The sequence below is a fragment of the Triturus cristatus genome, chromosome 12 (genome assembly GCF_964204655.1).
Source record: "Triturus cristatus chromosome 12, aTriCri1.1, whole genome shotgun sequence".
NCBI lineage: Eukaryota > Metazoa > Chordata > Amphibia > Caudata > Salamandridae > Triturus > Triturus cristatus.
In genome coordinates, this window is record NC_140595.1 from 543,132,914 (window position 1) to 543,147,966 (window position 15,053).

Sequence of the window (15,053 nt, forward strand, 5' to 3'; positions counted from 1 at the left end):
GCGAGGCAGCCTTATGCATGGAAGAGAAAAACAAACCGAAGAAGCGAGCTGTCAGGGACAAGCTGGTGACACGTCCGGAAGAAACAGACCCCCACCTTTTGGAATAGATAAAAGCAAACCAGGAGGAGGCCACATGAAAACAGCAAAAGGTCCCCTGCACAAGGTCACTGCTGCGGAAAAACTCAGGGGCCTCCAAATCTCTTTTGCAAGGTGGAGGACCTCGGCAGCCCTCGCCAAATGGGCTTCTTTAATTAGCCTGGCCTCTCGGGGCGTTCCCGGCCAACTGCCCCCACCACTCCCCGCCCATAAAATCCATTAATTGGGGATGAACTTTCACACTGTTGCCAGGTGTCGTTGGCGCAGCGAGGCCCCATATGGGTTAAATGAAACTGGTTAATAACGCAGAGGCTCCCAGGGCACGGGGCCTTGTCACGTGACACCGTGAAAAAGCATTCGCTAAAAAGACAGGCACATCTGGCGCTTTGTCAAAGTCCGACATCCCTGTTTTTAGAAGCAGGAATAAAAGCACTATTTAGCCAGAAATGAATTTTGTTTAATCTGGAACATCCATAACCTACTTGGCAGTGCGTTTTATTTAATCAGCAATCGCTCTAGGGGTCCAGTCAAAAGGGACTATTGGTCAAACTCGAAAATTATAATTTCTACCGTGTAAAACCTCTTCCTAAAGACAAAATACGAGTCGATATTGTACAGAACATGGTTTTAGAAAACAGTTTGAATGCGCCACCAAACACGGCGACTTCCAGTTTTCTTTTCTCACAGTTGCCTTGGAGCTCATGTTTATACACACACTAACGTGGGGTTTGAAGATAGTTGTTGTTTAACTTTACTCCACTAGGGGCGCCTGACCTTTGTCCTTCCTGGTCACTACAGCTGTGAATAGCAATGTCCTGAACCCGGAAACACGATCTCAGACAAGTTGGACGAGTAACTTACGGTGAAGTGCAACTCGCGTTTATTACCACTGCTGCTTTACCAGTAATTCGGGAGCCACAGACGGGCGATGCTGGGTGTCAGGAGAGAAGAGGTGGGATAGAAGGAAGGCTCGGAAGACAAGGGGCGAAGGAGAGATAAAAGGCAGGAGGGAAGAAATGTGAAGCGAGGCAGGACTGAAAAGGAAACAGAAACGAAGAGAGTACAGAGACTGAGTTGTTAGGGAAGGATGAGGGCGAAAGAGGCATGTTAAAACCAGCACACCACCGCCTTTCTCCGAGGCAGAGCAGAAATGCCTCGGAGAAACGCAGCGTCCTTTTCGGATTCGGGGGCGTGTTTTGCTGTTATCTCCTCCAGCCATTGGCTGGAGGAGATAATGAGACTTTCTGCAAAAAACACGCCCCCCGATCCAAAAAGGACGGGGCCTGATCGGAGTGACGGGACCTCTTCTCCAATGGCTGGCCAGCATTGAAGAGGCCAGCCAATGGAGAACAGGGGAGAAGAGGGGCGGGTTCAAGCGCCTCTTCTCCAAAACATTAAATCTCTCGACTTCCGGTTCTGCCTTCGGCAGACCGGATGGTCCCGAGACCTAAAAAGGATCAAAATGAGGGGGTTCATTTTCCGATAACAAGTATGATTAGTGCTGCAGAAAGAAAAACTAGGGCACATTTTGACTTCTGAAATCCTCTTTTATTTCATTAAAAAATTCTGACATGCAGACTAAAACATGCACTTTCAATACCAGCAGCAGTTTTCCCTGGTGAGCAGTAGCTTTACTGCAGTGATCTAATGAGCAACTAGAGTGCTAACTTTCAGAATTTATGGCAAATGTGTGACATATCTGAATACCTTCATGATGGAATCAAAGTAAAAAACTGAAAGCATTTCCTACTGAGGAGACTGCAGTACATGAGGAAATTAGGAAACTTCATAACAAATAAATCTCCCAAGATGGCCACCAGAGACAAAAGAGCCCAAATGTAGCCCAAAATCACCCAGATGTAGCCCAAATATAGCCCAATGACAGAAGTGTGCAAAACACTTATTATTTTGTGTTTTTGCAGTGTTATATAGTGCAGACTTGTCAGGTATTGGAGTGCTTTACATGAGCATTGCTTACATCACACAAGAACAAATTCATTTTGGTTGTAGACATGGGGAGACTAAGTGATTTGACCAGAATCACAGAATGTCGAGCTGAAGCAGAAACTCCAACCTGGTTCCCCAGTTGCAAAGTCTGCAGTTCTGGAAGTAACACCACATCCTCTTCCCTAAGTGCAACATTTAATCAAGTGGTCAACTGGATAAAAAAACATAAAGATAACAAATAATTTAAAAGTGCTTTGTCGCTATTTGAAAACTCAGAAAATATGTCCTTATTTTAGTCTTTTAGAGCACTAACCATAATTTTGATGCCAATAAAACGCTCTCATATATGTAATTTCTAAAGGAAATGCTCTAGGTATTACAGTTTTGATTACATCAAGATGACGTCAGGCGTTCCACACTTTTGTAATAAATATAGAATGTTAGCAATCTAGTTGTTCATTAGGATACTGTTGAGAGGCAGAGGCCAGGGGCACGGACTCTGAAAAATGAAGGCAGGTAGGAGGGTGTAAAGGCAACAATTTAACCACACTGAGCAGGCAGGAAGGGCCGTGGCAGCACACCAGACTATGGAGGGCAGTGGAAAGGGGGGCAGGAGCAACAAACCAACAATACAGGACTTGCAAGAGAGGCTGTGGCAATGTAATAGACCATTGTGGGCAGAAAGAAGAGGCAATGGTAGTACAACCATACATGCCAACAGACCCGATTCAGCCAGGAAACGTCCAATGTTTTTAAGCTCAAATGGGCTTTATTTGATCTGTCTCCTGTCTACAATCTCCTCTTTTTCAATGTAACTCAAGGGGGAAAATCAATACCCCAGTTTTTATTCAAAATCTCCCTCTTACCAAGTTCAAAATGTTCGCAAGTATGGTACATTGGATCATGGAAGGAAATGGGGTAGGGACATGGACTTGGATAACAGAGGACAGGAGGGACATGGAGAGGTGCACCAAACTGACCCTGCAGGGCAGGCATCAGGGTTTGCAGCAGCACAATACACCACACAAGGCATGCGGGACGGGAGTGCAGCACAACAATCCATAGAAAGCAAGAGGGAGGGGACAGGACCATGCACATGGACAACAGAGAACAGAGGGGCAAGAGGCAATGGTAGCTAGCTGACCATAATGGACAGACAGGAGAGAAAGCTGCAGCATAACAGACCATAAAGGGCAGGAGGGACGGATCAGGGGCATTACAATGGAACAGACAAGCCAGGATGGAGGGAGTAGGGGTCTGCACATGTAAACAGAGGGCTGGGGGCAAGGGGGCAGGGCAGGAGCAGCAAGATAGCCATGGAGGTCAGGCAGGATGGGCACTAGAAGCAAGACACACCATGAAGAGCAACAGTGAGACTGTGATGGCATACACACAGACCATGGAGGGAAGGTGGGAGGGGTCAGGGGCAGCTAACTGACCACACAGGGAAGGTGGGAGGGGCCATGGCAGCACAGAAGACATTGCATGGCAAGTGGGAGGGTTAGTGGCAGCACAATGGCAATGATGGGCAAGAAGGAGGGTGCAGGGGCATGCACAAAGGACGATGGAGGATAGAAGGGAGGGTCACGACCTGTGCACAGACAAGAAAGTTCAGGGGAAGGGGCCTCACAACAGACCGCATGGGGCAGGCAAGAGGAGCAGTTGCAGCACAACAGACCAGGGAGGGCAGAAGGGTGTGGCAGTGCAATGGACCATGGAGGACAGGAGGAAGGGGATAGGGGCATGGCATGTGGACAGGCAGGGTGGAGGTGACAGGGACAGGTTACAGTCATCTGACAATGCTAGGCAGGTGGGAGGGGAGTGGCAGCTCAACAGAACACTCAGAGTAGATAGGAGTGGCAGGTCCATGGAACATGGTGGGCAAAAAGGATGGAGCAGGGGCATGCACAAAGACATCGGAGGGCAGGGGGAAGGAGAATAGGGGCAGCAAGCTAAGCACAGAGTTTAAGCAGGAGGTCAATGATGGGGCATAGAATTTGGCAATGGAGGGCAGGAGGAGGGGACTGGTACATCATACTAAATTGAGGGCAGTGGCAGCACATCAGACCATGCATGGCAGGAGGGAGGAGGCTGGTCCATGGATTCACACAACAGAGGATAGGGAGGAGGGGGATGGGGCAGCAAGCTAACTGTTCAGAGAAGGCGGGTATTAGGAACTTTATTGTTTTTAAAACGTGTGTCTGTGCGAACTACTTAAAATATGAACAAGTATGCAGCATAATCTCACTTTTATTCAGGAAGAAGAGGACGTTTGTGACTGTGACTCCGGGCTCACTTGGCAGAAACACCCCCTGACCCTCCACCCCCTTTCGCAAAATGTAATGCCCGTGAAAAGGGTAGGTGAACACAGTGTTATATACAACATAGTCCTGAGAGCACAATTGAAAATGAAAACTAGATATAGTATATGGTATAAACTATGCACCAAAAAGTGTGATATAAGATGAACCGGGCGTGAAATATAATATGCAATACATTGTGCGCAATGACAGGTTCATTGGAGAGCGCGAGATAGCACAGGCACTAGCGCGTGCAATGCGATGTGCGCCTTGGAGTGTAATATGCACAGGGCAGTGTTGTGTAACCTAACTAGTCTCTAAAGTTGCAATATAAAATATGTGCTGGGGAGTGTAACGTTGCATATGCACTGTGACAAAGATATGGATCCCAGATTGTAATATGTATGGCATAGCACTGTGCGTTATAACATAGGCATCGAGGAAGGCACATTAGATGGGTCAATATAACCCGTGCGAAGACAAGTGTGGCATGACATATTCACGGGGTGGTGTTACAGTGCACATGGGCTAGAGAGTGTCATAGCATATGCACTAGCTGGTGGAATACAACACAGAGGTGTGTGGCACTCGGCAGGCAATGGTGGGTGTAACACAGCATTGGGCTCTGCCAGGAGCGCGCTGTGACTCTCAAGTGATGTTTGTCCCCTTTCCAGAGAGTAAAATAAAAAGTATTACACATCCGGCAGTGGATGTGTGTTTTATTAACCATGAGGGGGGTTTCTTACATAGTTTTGGTCGAATTTTTGTCGAATCCCCTTTGAATGGCTTGGTGTGTGCATGTGTATTAAATGTGCCCGTCAATTGCTACCCATGTTTGTATAAATAAACGACAAGGGTGTCTACCGGGATTAGGCACGGTAGGGCATCAGACATGTCAGAGCTTCACTAGTGGTGTAAATACATTCAACGTGGATTCATTGTATGCATAGTCGCCTTTTAATGACTATCACTCAAATCGTCATGGTGATAGGTACGTACAGTTTGTCCAGCATGTCCTAGGTGTGTCTATAAATATATATTTTTTTAAAATAATAAAAAACAGTGGCCGGCCCTGGGGATTGGGGTCAAATAAATATAATTAGGAGACAGGCCCTGGGGGATGGGGTCATCAGGGCGAATACATTAGAATAAGAAGGGGAACCACACAGCCCCCCTTCTTAAAAAATTAAAATAAATAAAAGACTGGCATCGTGCCGGAGGCCACGCCCCCTCTTTGCAGCACTCTGCAAACGCGCCCCCTGGCGAGTTGTAAGTTGGGGAATTAATTCCTCTTCAATACTGAGGGTCCCTGAGGGCCAACTAGCCCAACAGGCATCTCCAGTATGCGCCAGGGAGCTGCGCTGCAGACAGGTGTTCTGAGGCCAAGCCCCTTTTTACACCTCTCTGCAACGCAGCTCTGTGGCGCTTACTGGAGGTACCTAGTGGTCTAGTTTGACCCTAGGGACCCTTAGGATTCAAGGGGACTTAATCTCTCAACTTAGAACAGCCACAGGGTGCGTTTACACAGTGGTGAAGGGAGGGGACGGGGCCTGAGGTGACGTGTGCAAACACGCACTATGGCACGTTTTAAATTGGGGATATAATTTTCCTTCAATACTGAGGGCCCCTGGGGGCTAACTAGCCCACCAAGTGCTTCCAGTAAGCGCCACTGAGCTGCATTGCAGAGAGGTGGTCCAGGCTGTGCCACTTTTTACACCTCTCTGCAACGCAGCTCTGTGGCACCTAGTGGGCTAGTTGGACCCTAGGGACTCTCAGGATTCAAATGAACGTAATCTCCCACCTAAAAACGGACACAGGGCGTGTTTACACAGTGGTGAAGGGCGGGGACGGGGCCTGAGTTAACGTGTGCAAAAACGCCCTGTGGCCTGTTTTAAGAGGTAGTTTTAATCCCCCTGCCCTATTATATACTAGGGGCTTACAGAGGAGGTCATGCTAATCACAGGGGGACCCCAACGCATAATGTTCCCTAGTGTATGTAGGTGTTTTCACTGTATTCTAAGTGTCACATAGCACTGGCTCTAGGACTGGTTAGTCAGACTCAGTTACCACCAGTATCCGTCTGAAAAAGTTGAGGGTACAGGATGATTTTGCAACAAGGATTCTTTCTGCTGTTCTTTTTGTTCTTTCTGCACGTTATCCTTCTTCCTGCACTTTTCTTCGTCTTTGAGGACTTCTGTTGCTTCTTTCTGCACTTCTTTTTTTTTCTTTCTGTGCATTTTTTCTTCTTTCTTCACATGTCCTATCTCTGTAGGCATAGTTAGAGATTTGCATTTAAAAAACGTTTGAAATTCACAGAAAAAAAAATAGGTTTCAGGCACGTTATAGTTAGGAATTAGCATTTAAAAAACCTCAGAAAATCACTGAAAAAAACATAGGTTTCAGGGGTGTTATAGTTAGCTGGACTTTTCAATTGTACAAAACCATTGAAATTCCCCCGTTATAGTTAGTTCAGCTAACTATAACTCGCGCGCCCGCAATGCACTGCTGATGACGTCACATATTACATCACTCATGACATGGTCAGTGACATCACTCATGACATCACTGATGACATCTCAAATGACATCACTGATGATTCTTCATCCCTATATATGCAAATGTGTTTTAAACTTAATATCTCTGAAACTACTGAACAGGTTTACACCAAATGACAAAAAGCATGATCTGCATACCAAAATCTAGCTTCTTGCCAAATGTGGTGTAATTCCATCCAGCAGTTTGAGCTGAAGTCGATTCTAAAGGTTCTAAGGGAATTAACATAGGGAACAACACGTTTTGGGACTCCCATTTTTCTTGGCCCCCACTTGACGAACGACCCCAAAACTTTTCAAACAGTGAATGAAGTACCTCGCAAAATATTTGGAAAAAATTCATGAAGATTTATCAACTGGCGCCAAAGATATAGGCAACTGAACATCACCTTTTTGAAAGAAACTCTATCCTACCTATACCTGCAGGCAATTGCCAGTAGGAGATATATTTATATAGACAGACGCATATATATTCACTGAAAAAAGGGACGTTATTGTTAGGCTAACTTTTCACTCCTACAAAACCAGAGAAATTCAGCATTTATAGGTAGCTGAGCTAACTATAACTTGTTCCCTCTCAATGCACTGCTTATGACCTCACATATTAAATTAATCATGATATTGTCAGAAACATCACTGATGACATCACTGATAACATCTCAAATGGCATCAGTGATGACATCACTGATGACATCTCAAATTACATCACTTATGACAACATCCAGTGATTGTGAGTGTTTTCTATAAGTTACTGTATGTTAAACATATATACTAAGGTAACTCACAGTGCAATTGGCTCTATGGTTAAGTGGGTAGGTGTGTAAGTGGAGTATAGAGGAGTGGCTGGGTATATAAGAGAATGTATACATGAGATAGTGGGTCTGTGAACTTTTGTATATGTGAGCGAGTGGGTGGGTCAGTGCGTTTATGAGTAAGTGAGTGGCTGTGTGAGTATCTGTGCAGTTGAGTGAGTTGGTGTATCAGTGGTTGTAAATGGTGACTGAGAGGGTTCATGAGTGGCCTAATGTGTGTTTGAGCAGATACCTAAATGTCTGTATGGGCAAGTGAGAGGGTATTTGAGTGGCCGTATGGGTGCATTAATGGGTCTGTAGGTGGGTGTATGGGCGTGTAGGTGGGTGTATGGGTGAGTGAGTGGGTGAATGAGCGGCTTATGTGTGAGTAAATGGGTGCTTAAGGGGTTGTATGGGTGAATGAGTGTGAGAGGTTGTATGGGAAAGTATGTGGTTCTTTCAGTCACTGTATAGGTGAGTAAATATATGTATTAGTATATATATAAGTAACTGAGTGGCCATGTGAGGAATTGTGTATGTGAGTTAGTGGCTGTGTGACTGACTGTATGGGCAACTGAGTAGGTGTGGGAGTAGGTATATGATGAACTCATTTACTGTGCCTGTAGCTGTATGGGTTTATGTCTGGATGTGTAATTGCGTCTATGTCTCTGTAACTGGATCTGTGACTGACTGTATTGGTAAGTGAATAGGTGCATGAGTGTCTGTATCTGTAAGCTAGCGGTTCTGTTAGTGGTTCTATGGGTGAGTTGATGTGTTACTGGCTGTATGGATGAGTGACGAGATGTGTGAGTGTTTTATGAGTTCTGTGAATAAGTGTGTTAGTGATTGTGTGGGAGTGGGTGTATGACATGTTTTATGGAGTGTAAGTGGGTGTGTCAGTGTTTAGCTGGATGATGTCATCAGTGATGTCTTTTAAGATGCCATCAGTGATGTCATTTGGGATGTCATCAGTGATGAGCACTGACGATGTCATGAGGGATGTAATGTGTGAGACCATAAGCAATGCATTGCAGGGGCATGAGTTATAGTTAGCTCAGCTAACTATAAGTGCTGAACTATAACGTCTCTTTTTGCTTTGTATTTTTCAGTGGCTTTCTAAGGTTTTTAGAATTCTGTTTCCTAACTATAACGTCTCTGTAACATTTGGTTTCTTCAGTGAATTTCTAATGGTATTTTAATTCTATTTTATAACTATAACATCGCTGTATCTTGTTCTATAATTAGATATTGAGCATTACATCTGCATGGTGCACCACTCATTGTTGAATTTGTCATCTATTTATTTAAAAAGTAGATTAATCATCTTATTTCAAGATATTTTTGATTTCCGCGATGATGTCACGATTGCCAAGGACCGCAAATACAGCGTGTTTTTGAGAAAGAGTAAAACACATATATAGACATATTTTAGATAATTTTTTAGTGTAGCTGTTTAGTAAGATACTAATGTAACTTTCCCCTTTGTATTCATTTGTCAAAAAAACTACATAAAAATGTATTTTCCTTCTTTTCAACATCACCGGAGGTTGCGATGATGTCCGTAGTCACAAATACAAATGACAAAGTGTATAAAAAAAATATAGACATATTTTACACAAAGTTTGAGTCTAGCTGTTTAGTAAAATATTGGTTTAACAACACATCTGTAAAACAGTTTCAAAAATTAACTTTTAATATCGGAACTCACAAATAGAACATATCTATCAAACACCCATCAAACTACCTATCGTCATCCAAACTGATTTTGAAAATTGTGCTGATTTTTAACCTTTTTTTGGCTGTTTCAACAAAAACAAAATAGCATCAGAAGAACCAGACGAAGACCTACAACTGGATGAAGTTCTTGAACACTAAGAGGACACAGCTACACATGAACAATCTTCTGATGAAGAACCAGCATTGAAGAAACAAACCATATCTTGGTATTTGTTCACTATTATATCTGGTAAATCGAAGACCACAACTAAATTGGTGAGATGCAGCATACGTGACAAGACATTATGTCAGGTCACAGTAAAACAATATTCATGTCGTACACCACATGACCACTATATTGTGGCACTTGCAAACATACCAGAAGAAGCAACTTAAAATTGCACAGAGAAAAAAAAGGAGAGGGATCATCAGTCTCTAGACCTCCAGCCCCTGCTCCTGATGACAAATTTCCAGTTTAAATGGAGCGAAGATACAGTGAAATATCACCAGAACTAAGGCGTTTTGCTACCTTCTGAATGAAGTGTAACACCATCGTAACAGAAGGAGAGCAGTCTGTGGATGTAATTTTGCAGAATGTGAAAAACCATACTTGTTAATTTGTTTTACAATTTTTATTGCAGCAGTTCAAGCACTGTGAAAAAATATAAACAAACACAAATGCATTAGGATTTCATTTTGAATATTACGCAACCAAAACAAGATACAATGGTGAAGTGGAGAAGAGACTTCTTAGATGCATCTTAAGGCTGCTGGTATTATAGGACCTCCATTTAGTTTTTATCTGCAGTTACAGAATGTAGTCCTGTAATGTTTTATAAATTCCTTACCTTAAATTAAAAAGAGTCTTTTATTTCTAACAACTTTCTATAGAGAATACTCTTATTTGGCAAAATAATGCCTCAGAAACTCATTATTCATATACGTGTTAACACAATACCACATTTCTTATCCTAAATTGTCCTTAGAACTTCAGTTCTAGAAATAAAAGATATAAGTTTGGTAACTTTTTATCGAGCCTTGATTTCTTTGTCATTGCACAATGTCCCTCCTCTTTCAAATCTTTAATATATTGTGTAGTGTGTAGAGGGTATATTAACTCCTTCATGAAATATGATTGCTATAGTTGGAAACTTCTTTTTGAAATGGAAATTTGTCCAGCTACAATTTTGAAATGGAAATTTGCCCAGCTACAAAGTTTGTAATTTCAGTTTCTAATTTAGTACCATCCATACTACATCGTTGTAGCATGCCTATGACATATTCCCCATACCTTTGTAGTAAAACTGTACACCTATGTTTTGATTTGCAGTTATAGGCCAAGGTAGTTACTCAACTTTTTACCCACAACTGTCCTACCATTGTTCTACATAACGGGTCTGGTGCTGACCTTTTACCCAGTTAAGTGCTACATGACTGTCATGTGGCTTTCTAAGAAAATCTAGCCTCATGTTTTAGTCATGAGGATTCACAGCAGGATTACCATCTTCTTCATAATAACTCTGTATATGGATCACCTCTATCGTAATCCTTGCCCAACATACCCATAGTACACTTCTAGGTAGAAGCCCTGAGGGTACCTTTCGGGAATATAAGCACTATATCTTTGCTAGTCAAACCAGAGGAGAAAAAGACTTCCATGCTGACACGCAGACGGGAGACTCTGAGGTTCCTGCACGCACACTCCAGCATGCAGTGGCGGGATGTCCTTCTTGAGACCAAGACGGGGTCCTTCACTCTCCAACTTCAGGTAATGGTGTTGCCTTTATCCAAAGGGGATTCTTGGCTATACACCTGCATACATGCTAGGTACACTTAGGTACATCTAGTTAGGCTTGTATCGTAGGAGTACGCATTATTACTGTCATTTATCTAGATGCCTGCATATATTCATTGTTTTAGCACTATGGTAGAATTCTACCTTTTATTTACTCTGTTGGTGCTCATAACCATATATATCTGTTTCTGTTTTATGGTTGCTGCAGCACACATACTTTACACTAGAATGACGCTGGTTCAATACATGTTTTTTTAAAACGTCCCCACTTTATATATCAGTATCTCTCTGAGACAAAGTGAGAACGAGTGACTGAGGGAAGAGTACTGCACTGTTTCCACGATCCCTGAGGGATATGGGTTGGCATGTTCAATAGTTGCCAGAAACTATGTGCTCCTTGGTAAGAGGAGAACATAGTGGCACTGTGAGCTAGCCGGTCTACAGGCGAACATATCCTGTGGGGGTGTCTGGAATCAGTCTGGACACCAAACCCTTAGTTTATGTTATCTAAACACACAGATGCTAAATATCTTAATGGGAATTTTTGGTTAAATTTTCAAAGGCCATAGCTTTACAATCTGGTAATGTCAAGTAGAGGAATCGTTCTGAATTGATTTCAGTGCTAGAGGTGAATTCACAATGTTCACAGTTATGGTTCCATTTATAAGTTAAACAAAATAATTCATTGATATTCACATCCTCTTCTTGTATTAATCCTAACATTACCATTAAAAATTCTTGAGCAACCTGCTGAACATTTAAGAAAGCACTAGCAATCCAGTACACTACCTACCTTTCTGCAGCTCTCTTGGTGGTATATTGCCTGTCTTTGGCTCTGTACGAACTATAGCCTGAAATTGAAGTATACATTGGATAAGAATTGTCTCATAAACATTTAAACCTTGAAGTGGTTCTGGAATGGGAACCAGTTCTAACTTGTTATGCACAGCTAAAGCAGACATCTTATTATCGTCTAGTTTATTGTAACAGTACTTACATATAACTTGCTGTCTGGACAAGACAAAGCGTTCCTCTACAAATAATTACACAGCAAACTTTTCTTAGATATCATTATTTTCTATTGTAGTGAGTGTTTCAATAACATATACAAACACTGTGGATTTTTAAGTGCAAACTGTGTTAAATTTTGTAATCTCTTCTTCAAAGCTATCAGCTATAATAAGTTTGTCCTGTTCTGCAACTCCTCCTGTAATCAACTCATCACTTTCCATAGGGTTCTGTTCTGGACAAAAGAATTGAAACTGCACATCACAAACGTTTTCTACCTCTGCCACAGTACCTTGCAAACATGCTCTATTAATTTCTCCTAAACGTAAAGCAGGAGTTTTCACATAGTACAACTTCCTAAATAAAGTTTGCATTGTTGAGAGCTGTACATCTTACATCCTAAAATGATGAAAGGTGCTTTGGCATACTTTATTTGATAAACATGGTAGTGAGTGTCCCTCCAAATGTGTATGCTTTCTAACCTTGGAAGAATCCAATCCTTGTAAAGTACTTATTTTGTGTTTTAAAATTTGCCTAGGAAAGATATGAAGAAATGTTCTTAGTATATAAATGAATTGTAATTGAATACTACAAACACTCTCACAATTCCATTTGTATATCAGGGCCTGACTACGCCTTCCCTGTACCTCTTCTGCAAGAACTTGTTCTACATTTCTATAGACCATCACCTCTTTTGCTATAGGAGTGCGATTTTTCATTTCATAACATCGTCCTCTTTCATCAATAGCGCAAACTAATGTGTTATCCTGGAGATAGCTTTCCTCATTAAAGAAAGGCTGTATATTAGATATAAGTGTCCATTCTCCACTAAAGACTGCACAAAAGTTACATCTATTCACTAATGTTTTCTTCTGGTTTTGTCTCCACATGTACAACACCATTTTGTCAAGAGTCTCCATTCTATTTATGATCAAAATGAAAAGCTTCCTCTTCAAAGTAAAGACCTTATCAACTACTCCATCAACATGTTCTTTCTGTTTCAGTGCCTCGCTCCTTCTTCTATACTTATTCATATTTCTCAGTAGATTTACAACCACTTAACTACGAAACGTCCTGGCTCTGATTTCCCTAAACTGTTTCTTTCTCCTGGTTAAAGTGTGTCCATCTTTGTTATATTCTTTCCTGTTTTTAAGAATGACTTTGTCCTCTCACTTGCTCTTTTTTCTTTCACCACTTTTTCTGCATTTTCTCCCTTTTGTGTCTCAGTTCTACAGAGATACTGTAAATGCCTCTGTTGCTTTTTCCTCCGACCTTTTGTAGGCATTCGGTCTGCAGTTCTGTAGATATTATTCTGAAAAAAATATGTATATATTAATTTTTACTCTAGCCAACGTACCAACTACTTTACTACTGACTTACACATAATACAAAATCAGTTTTTATGTTATATTGTAGTTTTAAATATACAGATAAATCTAGCTATATGGATAAGTGCACTTACTTCAATATATCAAACCCAAAGCAAAACACAAAACTTAATTTATTAGTTACCTATTAACATTATTGCATCCTTTCCTATAACACTGCTGCACCATATCTCAGTCCTCACTTATACATGGTAAAAGACTAGTTTATCCCTTCAGTAGTAAATTTTAAAATGAATATCAAACAAAGTGTAGAAGTAAATAAGGTGTCTCAATACTGTAAATCCAAAAACAAAACATAAGAGCTATTTGTGTGCCTCTCTACCACTGTGTCACTGGTGGATTTAGTGTCTCAGTACTTTTCTACGTACATGTATCAGATTTAATTTTTTGGAAACGGTGCATATAAATATCTGCACATTACTCTCTTTCAGAGCATATAGCTCACTAATTCTTCTGAGTACATGCAAAGAGTGTGTGACAGGTTGCATATATGATTCACTAGATGGTTGTAAAAGACTACATATTCCTCACTAAAACTTGTAACTACATGTGTTTGTGGTTGAGTACATCAATACGCCCAGGGTTATTGAATGAGTGCATAGATGGTGCCTAGGTGATTCCCTGGGGATACAGGTAGTGCCTGGAAGATTCCCTGAGTATGTGAGAACTCTATGGGTCGTTCCGTATCTGCATAGTTACTGCCTAAGCGCTTCCATGGGTATATCACTACTATCTGGGTGTTTGGATGAATGCATCAGTAGTGCCTGAATGATAAGATAAATGTATAACTAATGCCTCATAATTGAATGCATAGATTGTGGGTGGATGATTAAGTGCAATTCTAGTGCCTGAATGATTGCATGACTGCATAGACAGTATATAGGTGAATCATAGAGTGCAGGGATAGTGCATAAGTGATTGTTTAAGTGCATACATAGCACCTGGCATATTGAATGAGTGCATGAGTAGTGTTTCAGTGATTGGATGAGTATATGGCTGCTGCCCATGTGTTTGTGGTTGGTTGAGTGAACAGGTAGAGCCTGGGTGTTTAGAATAAGTACGTAGGTAGTGCCTGGATAACTGAATGAGTCCATCAGTAGTGCCTGGCTGATTAGATGAGTGCATAACTAGTGTCTGGGTGATTTCACAAGTCTATTGATAAAGCTTGACTGATTGGATGAAAGCAAGAGCACTGCTGGGGTGATTGTATTAGTGCACGAGTATTGCCTCAGTAATCGAATGAGTACACAGGTACTGGATGGGTGATAGGTTCACTGCAGTGGTACACCCTGCGTAATTAGATGAGTGCATGAGTAGTGCCTGAGTGTTTGGATGAGTGCCTGGGTACAGCCTTGGTGACTGTATAAATGAATGGTTAGTGCCTTTGAAGATTGGAAGAATGCATGGGTAGTGCCTACATAGGTCAATAACTACATAATTAGTACCAGCATGATTGCAAG